This window comes from Trichosurus vulpecula, chromosome 6 (genome assembly GCF_011100635.1).
Source record: "Trichosurus vulpecula isolate mTriVul1 chromosome 6, mTriVul1.pri, whole genome shotgun sequence".
NCBI classification, from domain to species: Eukaryota; Metazoa; Chordata; class Mammalia; order Diprotodontia; family Phalangeridae; genus Trichosurus; species Trichosurus vulpecula.
In genome coordinates this window covers 179,822,688-179,833,541 of record NC_050578.1, presented here as the reverse complement: position 1 = coordinate 179,833,541, position 10,854 = coordinate 179,822,688, and positions in this window count along the sequence as shown.

The window sequence follows — 10,854 nt, the reverse complement described above, 5'->3', positions numbered from 1 at the left end:
ATCTACTTCCTATTTAAATACACCCAATCTATTTTATAAATTATTCCTCTATGAGTTTAAGCTGTTATTATAAAATAAAAATCATGAGGCCCTAGTATTTAATATTCATTAACAAAGAAAATATTTATGCTGCCTTGTTGCTAGAAATTTTAGGTTTCCTTAAATTGGCTTTCTCTGTCACAAGAGATACCATTAAATTAAAGAAATTTAGGAAAACAGAATCTGACAACAAATACAAATAACTCATTGGAAAGAATATCTGGACTTATTTCTAGGACATAAATAGAATATAGGGTCGGTCCAAACTGTTTTTTGCTTACTGTTGGTGGACTTCATATAGAAAATACTTAAAGAGTCAAGGAAAGAGCTGATTGATAACCTTTCTCTCTGCTCTGACCCACAAACTGGCTTGAGGACATAATTGAATTTCAAATCCAAAACTGAAATGCTACTTTTGTTGCCTGAATGTTGCTGATTCAGTAGCTTCCATATAATGTATAGTAGGAGAGAGGGAGAGATGGAGAGAGAGGGAAACAGAGAGAGGGAGAGGGAGAAAGGGAGAGAGTCAAATGAACAATTGGTGCCCTATGCCTCTCATTATATATTTACAATATTGCATATGACATCATGAGATGTTAGTGAACTTGTCAGAGTAAAATGGTTTATCTAGTTTAATTAGAAAACTCAGGATCAATAATTTGCTTGCTAAGGGGGCATAGTATAAATTGACATGCTTCAACTGAAATTTATTTTTTCTACATTAATGAGATTACTCATTGGAATACAATAGCATTCCACTTTAAATTCAAAATAGATTTGACTTTCCCATGTGACAAATCCAGAACTATGGGTTGGTTGCACTTTGTTACCTAAATACTGTAGTGTTCTTACCCTGTTTTACCATTTATAGTTGGATAAAGTTCATTTTTTTTTTTTGCTGTTGAGCAATTCAACTGACATTTATTGATTGAAATCCTACTATGTGCACAATGTCATGGTAAGCATCAACTTTTTCTCACTGTCATGTATAAAAATGTTGAGCAGAACAAGGTCAACATTTGGCCTTTCAACAGGAGACTTCTATCCAGATTGACGATGGTTGACAACATTTATTGTATAAATATTCTGTCACATGTTGATTTCTCTATTCTGTCCAAAAATATATAAGGACAAAGGTTGTCAAGTACCTTGCCAAATAGTATGTACACTACAACTATGGCATTTTCTATATTTATTATTAATTAATATAATCCTATTTAAGATGGAGCAGTTGAATAGATAGGAAGACTTAGAGATAATACATACTCTAACAAAAACATTGATAGGACAAGGTGCTCAATTAGGATCAAAGTTTTCAGAGAGATCAAGAAGACTGAATAGAAAAGAATGCAAACTCCTTGATATACTTGTAACCAAGAAGAGCTTATCCTATGAGACAGAGATTGAGACAAAAAAAGCAAAATGAACAAAACTTTAATTAATGATGCTAAGTACTTTTGGGGGAAGGAAATAAATATAATAGATAAACCCATTTTCATTTTTTCTTTGTATCCTCAGAGCTTTGAATAGTTGATACATTTTATCAAATGCAAGAAGCTAATCAATTATGAAGTTATTACCTCAGAGAGAGGAGCCAAGTGTCCCTTCAAAACCCTATTCAAGACCCTCTTCAAGAGACAGAGAGAAAATTATATAATACAAACAAAGGGCCTGAGGAAGATTTTTTCTGTTTGGTGTTCTTAAGTGAGGACAGAAAGAAATTCTCTGTTGGTTGATTCAATTTTCAAACAGCCCTATATGGACTATCATTTTTGACCTTTAAAACATCCCTGTGAGATAAGGTCTATGGGTATATTGTTCCTTCTTTAAAGATAGAGAAAGAAAGACCGAGAGGGTAAATTACTGGTTTGGGCAGGTAGGTGACACCAAGGATAAAGTACAGGGCCTAGAGTCAAGAAGACTCATCTTCCTGACTTCAAATCTGGCCTCAGACACTTCCTAGCTATGTAACCCTGGTCAAGTCACCAAAGCCTGTTTGCCTCAGTTACCTTATCTGTGAAATGAGCTGGAGAATGAAATGACAAACCATTTTACTATCTTTGCCAAGAAAACCTCAATTGGGGTCATGAAGGGTCAGACAGGACTGAAAAACACCTGAACAACAAAAACATTACCCAGTTTCACCCAGATAGTATTTAAGGTAGCAGGTCTTCCTGATGCCAAAGATACTCTCAGATACGGATCTTATGTTCTTGAAAACAGAAATGAAGCTTTATCTCCTATCACCTTCATTACTAACTTGTACTGGAATGTCAGTCTACCGAACTTAATTATATTTACCATCCCTATGAATTCACAAAGCAAAGCATTTCTTCTTGGCCACTACTTCAGGACACACATTCTTTCCATTAATTAGAACGTAAGCTTCTTAAGGATAGGAACGACCTTTTATATTTTTGTTCCAAACACTTAACACAATGATTTAGACATGTTAAATGTTTAAAAAATGTATTCTCATTCATTCTTTTATCCTTTCATCCGCTGCTACTGAAAAGTTGGAAATCCTGAATGTCAACTCTTTTTTTAAATAATTTATGATCTGTCCATTCTGGAAAGAAATTTGGAACTATTTCCAAAATGGTAATTTTATTTTTCTTTCTCTCTTTTTTAATAGACTACTAATAGGTTTATCTATTATATTTATTTCCTTCCTTCCCCCCAAAGTACTTAGCCTTATTAATTGAAGTTTTGTTCATTTTGCTTTTTTCGTCTCAATCTCAGTCTCCTAGGAGAAGCTCTTCTTGGTTATAAGTATTTAACTTTATACTTTGGGAATATAGTAATCAAAGGTTTTCCTTTCTTTACAGTAGTTACTGTCTTGACCATTGTTCCTTGGTAGTTGAGCTCTCACTTTCCAGTTCCTTGAATATCTTGTTCTTTGACCTTGAAGTTCGGTATGGTGACTATGACATTCCTGGCATTTTCATTTGGAGGTTTCTTTCTGGAGGTGACTGGTAGATTCTAGTCTCATTTTGCCTTCTGATTCTAATAGATCTGAACAATTTTCATTAATGATCTTTTGAAATATAGTATCTCATTTGATATATTTGGTAGTTATTTTCAGTTAACTTGATATTTCTTGAAATGTCTCCTTGATCTCTTTTCTAGTCAGTTTAATAAATCACAAATACATCACATATTTTGGGAAAGCATTTTAATTTTGTTCTAATATTTCTTTTTGCCTTATGAATATGAGTTCTGTTTGCTCCATTTTTAGTACATTAATTGGGTAAGTCTTTTTTTAATTCTATCATTTGTTGTTAGATAATTATTCTTATTTAGAGTCTTTCCATTAAAGTTTTTATTTAACTTAAAATTTTATTTTCAATCTCTTCCTTAATGTTTTCTAGGTACTCATATCTTACAGTCCCTGTAACTCAGCCATTTTTTTCTTTATTTTTTCTTTCGTAGTTTTCCTTTTAGTTGTGGGGATCACCTCTTTTTCTTGGTTTACCTCTTAGGTATATCTGGAGCTATAATAGTTTTTTTCATATTGTTTGGCATCTTTTTAATTTACTTTTATCTCCAGCCATAGTTCCCAGTTGAGGACATTATGATTAAGCTAGTCTACACTCCTTTCCGTACAATTGAATCCTTGATCTTGATTCTTGACCTCAATTTCCTGTTCTCCTATCTATGGTTTCCACTTCTCTGGTATCTGAAATCAGAGCATTGGCAGGTTTCAGGTCTCCTTGAATCATGTAGATGAAAAGCACTGTGGTCATCAGGGCCTTCTAGAAAGTTTCAGGCTTTAATACTACAAGCTTCCCCAGGAAATTGTGTGGATTGCAATCAAATTCTTTTCTTGATGCCCCTCCCTTCTCCAAATTCAGTAGGCCAGGTTGGTTTTCTGCCCCATTCTCCTCAGCCACTTTAGGATCAGTGGGATAAAACATATTTTCCTATAGATGAATATGGATAAATCTCTCTAATTCAAAAACAATAATAATAACAAAATATGGAAAGGGAAAAGTGAATAAGCGTTTATATAGTACCTACTCTATGTAATGTACTGAGCTAAGCTTTTTTTAGCATTAAAATTATATTTGATCCTCACAACTTGTGAGGCAGGTGTTATTATTATCCTGATTTTCCAGTTAAGGAATCTGAGGCAAATACCCAGCTAATTATTGACTGAGAACAGATTTGAACAATGGTTTTACTGATTCCAAGCCCAGCACTCTATCCTTTGCACCATCATCTTCCTCAAAATCCATCACCATATTGCCTTACTATGTACCATTTTTTTTTTATTTTTTGCTTTTTTTTTGAGGAGGGAAGGCATGGCAATTGGGGTTAAGTGACTTGTCCAAGGTCACACAGCTAGTAAGTGTGTCAAGTGTCTGAGCCTGGATTTGAACTCAGGTCCTCCTGACTCCAGGGCTGGTGCTCAACTCACTGCACCACCTAGCTGTCCCCTGTGCACCATTTTTATACTAATAAATTATTATTTTTATTATTATTATAGTTATGCACATGTGTACAGCATTTTAAAACTTACAAAGTACTTTCCCCACATCAACCATTTGTGCTAAATATTATAAATATTATCTCCATTTGAGAGATGAAGAAACTGACTCAGAGAGGTTAACTAAGCAGCTCAGTGACACATGGCTAATTAATGGTATAACTGGATACTTGTCTTTCTGAAAGCTCACTAGAATTCCTACTACATTACCTTTGTTCTATGTTATTCTGTTGAATCATATGATAATGCTTTTTTATTAAAGACAATTCCTATACCAAATCATGTCATGGTGATGACCTGGGGTTCCTAAGGTCTCTGCTTAGTAGAGCATGAGGTCTGATAGATCATAAAAAGCACTACATTTACTATGGTTTCTTTGTTGTTGGAGAGCCAGTCAATACTGGAAGAGGCTAATCACTCAGAGGTTGGTTTCAGGTTTTGTTTTTGTTTGTTTGTTTTTCTTTTCTTCTCTTGTTCTCTCTCTTACACACACTCACACTCACACGCACACACACACACACACACACACACACACACTCTCTCTCTTTCTTTCTCTGTATTTTTATCTTTTTGTCACAGCAATTTATTTGTTGTTGTTCAGTAGTTTCAGCCTTGTCTGACTTTGTGACCCCATTAGGGGCTTTCTTGGCAAAGATACTGCAGTGGTTTGCCATTTTCTTCTCCAGCTGAGGAACCCAGGCAAGCAGGGTTAAGTGACTTGCCCAGGGTCACATAGCTGGTAAATATTTGAGGCAGGATTTGAATTAGGGGAGATGAGTCTTCCTGATGCCCAGCCTGGCTTTCTATCTACTGCACTACTTAGCAGCAATTTATTCTGAGCTTTAGGTAAATTGAGATCTGAATGCTCATGCCTCTTAAATTTAGGAATTTTATTTTTATATATCTCTAAAATATTGAAAAACTAGTGGTTAATTAACTTTTTGGATTAATATTCCTGCTCATGAAATAACCTAGTGGAAAAGAAAATGAATGCATTAGCCATTGATTATGAGAAGAATAAGCATTTATATAGTACCTACTATGTGCCAAGGGCTATGCTCAGTGCTTTTCAAATATTTTCTTATTTGATCCTTATAACAACCTTGCAAGATTGGTGCCATTATTATCCCCCTTTTACAGTTGAGGAAACTGAAGGAAACAGATTTTATTTTTTTTTGAGGGTGGAAGGCAGGGCAATTGGGGTTAAGTGACTTGCCCAAGGTCACACAGCTAGTAAGTGTGTCAAGTGTCTGAGGCAAGATTTGAACTCATGTTCTCCTGACTCCAGGGCCAGTGCTCTACTCACTGTGCCACCTAGCTGCCCCGGGAAACAGATTTTAATGACTTGCCTAGTGACATAGTTAAAAGTTGTCTAGGGCCATATTTAAACTCATCTTCCTGACTCCAGGCTCAGTGTTCTATCCACTGTGGCACCTACCTGTCTCAAGAGATAACCCAGTGAATGTTTTAGCCATTAACTATGAACTAGTTATCTAACAGAGAACCCTATTGACTTGTGGAAGGCAAAGTTTCTAGTTCAGTTAGTGAAAGTAAATTTGATTTTTCTGCCTGTTCGTAAGAATCCCTTGGGCTAGCAGAGACCTTGAGAAAGAGAGTTCATTTCTCTGCCTTTAGGCAGTGACATACAAAAATCATTTGGTACAGAGGAGAATCTAGCTACCCTTTCTTTGACAAAAACAAACTATTATATATGCTTGCTTTCTGATATTGATATGCCCCTTTCTTTCACCCTACTGTCTTTTTTTTAAATAAGGATCAAACACCCTCTGAAACTAAATATCAAGTAAGTGGAATGCTTGAGGTGTCTGATGTTCTGAGGCTCTTAATTTATGGGTTAATTGGGGGTTAATCAGAATTGCCATTTTATTTAAAGTTTATACATTTTTAAAATGTTTTCATCAATTGGTACATGTTTCTACACTGTATCCTAAACCTAATAATTCTTTGATTATTTATATGATGAATCTTTCAGTGTATTTTCATAACCTCAGGGTTATTCTAAACATGAATGATCAGATATATACTTTTATATCTAAGAGTTACATGATATTGTGATAGCTTAAAGCTGATCCCAGGAAACTGCATAGAAGGTTGTTGTGTTTTCTCTGTTATGAATCCCTGACATGATCCTATCATCCCCTGTTTTTAGTATTTACCTTTAAAATGATTTGCTGGATATACATATATAGCTCCTCTCCCCTAATCTGAGTAATTTATTCTTTTTCAGCTGCAATAGGAGTCTTCAGTTAGGTGAGGCAAAATTGGCAGTGTATGTCCCCAGGCCTTTATTTAGCTGATTTCTCCTGCACATACCTGGGTGAGCTTATCCTTACTTTCTTTTCACTTAATATAAATGTGTGAACAAATCTTTGTTGCTGTCTAATTGGAAGGTTGAAAGTGCATCAAACCAAACATGGAAAGGGAAGAGTGGGAGAATCTAGGCCTGGGTTAGTTTCTAAATGTATTTTGATACCTGGAAATATAGAACTTATAAATATAAACCTTTTGGGTCCTTTAAGCAGCCCTGGAGGTGTTGGAGTCATGGCAGGTGCCAGGATACATATCTTGAATGGGTTTAATTATTGTCATGACAAAACTACAGGCTGCTACATTAAACAATAGTGTGTAATAATAATTGTCTCTCCCCATTTGCACCAATTTGTCTAGATTTATATATGGCATAGGGTTCATTATGTCAATAATTTTCATTTTCAAATGTTTGTTTTTTCATGCCTGTTCTTTAGCCCAAACAAAAATACTAGACCAATACTAAGCTCTTGGAGCAACAGGGAATTCTTAGATCCTGTTAATGCCTAATTTAGAGGAAAGCAGCATTTAAATACTGCAGCTCAGGAATGAATGTCAGTGAGAGTGGCTTACCACATGCAGTTCTGTAATGGTAGAACATAGCAAACACCTTGCTCATTAGCTTCCTTCTCCCAGTTCATCTTCCCAGTGTCAACTACTTCGTGTTTGCTTATGTCCTTAGAGGCATTAACCAAAAATTAAATTTCAAAATGATGTTGACCTAATCAAAGAAGATATTCAGTGCTATACAAATCATCAGCATATAAATAGCCCATGACACTAATTACTGTGAAGCTGTTGTCTTCAAAGAAGCTCTTAGAGATATTATATTACACTGGCCCACAAAAGAAGAGGCATTTCTCCAGGTAATTTCATTCTTACTACGTGATTTTTGGGGACAGACTGAAGTGGAGAAATGGTAAGTGTGGTGGAAGATATGATTAAGACATCTGAATCTTGAAACATAAAATGTAGAAGAGTCCAGATTAACATCAAATGATTATTTAATAGGCAGTAACAAAATCGAAACTGAGCCTCACTCCCTCTGGTTCTCCTCCACTCAAAGCCCTAATTAGGAAACATTGGGCCAGAGGCAATTACCAAAAATTTGGCTGAAGGAAGCAGCTTGAAACATACCCAGAGTTCAGTGTATGTGAGGGACTCCGTACCAAGGGAGGGATGCTGGGACCCTGATATACTCGTACGAGACTTCTGACATGAAGGACATAATATTGAGTAGTGATATGAGAGAAGGGAAGTAGCCAAGGAGCTCCACTCAGCTCACAGCTGGTAGTATCCTATTTTTAACTAATTATTCTTCCTAAACATTCTTGTTTTCTATACTACTGTAGCACTTTAACTGCTGTCAGCACCTTCTAATTTTGGGGGTTTCTCATTTTAAGCACTCTATTCCACTCAAAGTTCCACTTCTCTCTTAATTCCACTTAGTTCTGCATTCACTTTATCCCTTCCTTACCCATACCCCTTCACTCTGAGGCCAGTTAAGCCAAATCTGAAGCTGAGTTTCAATGTGTTAACATCATTGGTGTGCTTCCTGTCCTCCCCTGAGACCTTCTAATGGACCTGAATTTTTCTTCCATATAAGCACGATTGTAATGCCTATAATCAATAAACCTTAATTAAGCTTCTACTATATGCCAGACCCGGTGCTAAGTGCTTAAATGGTCATAGGTGTAATTTGGACAATGAGGCTTATATGGGTAAAAACATATCTTCTGAACAGCAAGACAATTTTGTAATGAGAGTTTCAGTATAGATCTGCAAGGAGTCACATGAGAAAAATCTCTGCGTAGACATGTGATAAAATTTTGTTGGAAGAAATTCAATTAAATTACATAGAGATTGATAAGATGCTCACTATCTCCAAGACACTATACTAGGCACAAGAGTCATAAAGAAAGAAATTAAACAACTCCTGCCTTCATGGAGCTTACCACCTACAGAGGGGTAGGGGTGTACAGCATGAACACAGATACATAAATAAATGATAATTTGAAAAGATATGAGACTTCACATTGAATGAACTCAAAGTTTAAGCTCAGGTTTCTATTTCTCCAAAGCAAATTAGGAGAAAGAACAGCACATTGGGAATGAAAATAGATTTCAATATGGCCTTAACTGGTCAGAAAACAAGCAGCAAGCAAAAAGCATATCTTTCTTTAATTCAAGAACTTCTTTCTAGCAACCCAACCTTCCACCTGGACTCTTTTTCTCCTCTATGTAATATTCCTCCAATTCATCTTACATACTTACATACTTTCCTCAAAGTACTATTTTCTTCATATCACTTCTATGATAGAAAACCCATGCCCATCTAACCCAGTATAGTGGAAAGAGTACTGACCTTGGATTCACAAGGCTTGAATTAAAATCCCAGCTTACTCTTCACTTGTAGAATTCTACAAGTCACAACTTCTCTTTTTCTCGATTTCCTCTTCTGTAAAATGAGAATATTGGAGTAGATGATGTCTAAGGTCCCTTTAAGCTCTATGGTGATATGAAATAATTTATTCCCCTTTACTTTCCAATAAGAATTGCTTGTACCAGTCATGCTAGTCACCTCACTGTCCAATACATATGCTACAAAAAAAGAAAAAAAATCTTTTTCTTTTGTTCATGCCATTCCTGTAGTCTAAAATATGTTTTACTTTCTTCTTTACCTATTCAAAGCCTACCCTTCAGAAGGCTTAGTTTATGTCCCATCTCCTCCATGAAGTTTTTTTTAATTAAATTTTATTTATTTCAATTAATAAGATTTGTTTTCTCTCACTCCCACCTCTCTTCCCCCTGAGCAGAAAAATAAAAAAAAACAAAGGAACATAAAACAAACAAACCAAAAAACAATCCTTGTAACAAATGTTCATGGTCAAGCAAACAAATTCTCCTGCTATCCCTTTCTAACAACATGTGTCTCATTTTGTACATTGAACCCATCACCTTTGTGTCAAAGGATGGGTAGCATTCTTCATGATTGGCCCTCTGGATTCATAGTTATTTACTATATTGGTCAGAGTACCCCAGTCTTTTAAAGTTTCTGAGGTTTTTTTGCAATTAAAAATAGTATAAATTGTTCTCCTGATTCTTCTTGCTCACATCTCCAATCTGTATGAAAATTCTTCTCTCTCCAAACTCCTCCTCTAGTACTTAGAGTCTGAATTTATATTTATGATTGATTATTGTTCACTCTGAATAGTCTTTGTGCCTCCAAACTTTACTCTTAATCTCTCCAAATAAAAGTCATTAAAACACGAGATCGGGCCCTTGTCTTATGCTTGCTTATACATACCAAAATATGTCACATAGTACTTGGCACACAGTAGATGTAAAAATCCACTATTACAGACTGATAAGCACAATGTACCAGGAAGGAATGATAATATGCTTCACCTTTATGTTTGTGTAGGTTGGCATTCCTTGGCTCTAAGAAGATAAGGGAAAATTGACAAGTGAGGTGTGAGTAGAATACAATGATGAAGTGGAAGTGGCTGGGAAAAAGTACATAAATCTATTAAGATAATTTAGGCTCTATAAACACACACACACACACACACACACACACACACACACACACACACACGGGTTATTTTATATATTATACCTGCCTGATAGTTTCCCCTATAGGGAGCGGAAAGAGAGAATGAAATAGAGTCAGAAGCAGATTCATTGTGGTAATCAATAGCTTAATAATGATTGTATTAAGAGTTTTAATAGTAAACTAAAAATCAATATTGCATTAATGAACCGGTAATGAATTATTATGACAGCCAGCTACCTCAGGAGATATTTAAGAGCTAAAGGCATAATCAAGGTGCACAAAGCAATCCTGGGTCATTCTTTAGAGAAAGGAGGAACAGGATGAGGAGAAATCAGCCAGAGGTGGTCCAAGTAGATGGCAGGGAGGTGTTGAAGAGATTAACCTGGGATAAAACTCTGCTAGGGCATAACTAGATAGGCAAACTAAGGTAACAAACTATTCA